Genomic DNA, 898 nt, shown 5'->3' on the forward strand with positions numbered 1-898 from the left:
GACCAGAGGCACTTCGGATTCCCAACTCTTCAACTGTCCCTCACCTCTTCCAGCAGGGGTGCAGTAATGAAGCAGGGAGCTCTTGATTAGATGGGAAGCCAGGGAAGCCACAGCCGCACTCCCTCGCAAATTCCAAGGCACTGAGGACTGTGACTGTTATGTGAGGAATGTGAATGGCAAGTGCTGCGCTGCGCTGCGCTGCGCTCTGTAGATCTGAGCCGATCACAGAGAGATCTTTGGTGTTATGCTCGGGGGTGATTAGGGTGTGCCCAGGAACACCTGGAACACCCTGTGCGAACGCCTAGGGTGCTGAGCAATCAAGCTTGCCACTTTTTTTTTATCATTGGCTTTTGTTCAGTTAGAAGACAGCCCAATGGCGTCTCCCAAATTCTGTTAAAAATGCACTGCGTTAGCATAATGAAGACTGCAGAAAATAGACTTCTTATTATGTTATGATCATAGTTAGTTACCCCTCAGACAGCTAAAGAATGACACACCCGACCTGTGCTGTGCGCTACTTGGCCAAGAAAATTCCCCTTTGAACTTTTGTATTATTGTATTGAGACTTTGAAAAGTGACCAAATGTCCCTCTGTCTCCTGCAGGTGGTACTCGCGACCCACCGGGTCAGTGACCAGAAGGTGGCCGTTAAGATCATCAAGAAGAGACCTTTGCTTCCGGGATACGTCAGCAGTGCCCATACAGAACGTCTTGTTCTGCAGAATAACAGGCACAGCCCCTTCATGACCTACCTACTGGGCTCCTTTCAGACAGAGGTGAGTCTTGTCATCTAGCCCTTTCTCCCCAAACACAGGCTACGTTTTATACGTGGCTGGATTCTGAAGAAACAACAGAAGAATTTGCCCGCCTTTAGTTGTGATACACCTTGAATGTTGTTAG

The sequence above is a fragment of the Nanorana parkeri genome, unplaced genomic scaffold, assembly GCF_000935625.1.
Source record: "Nanorana parkeri isolate BGI_ZX_2015 unplaced genomic scaffold, ASM93562v1 scaffold347, whole genome shotgun sequence".
In the NCBI taxonomy this organism is placed as follows: domain Eukaryota; kingdom Metazoa; phylum Chordata; class Amphibia; order Anura; family Dicroglossidae; genus Nanorana; species Nanorana parkeri.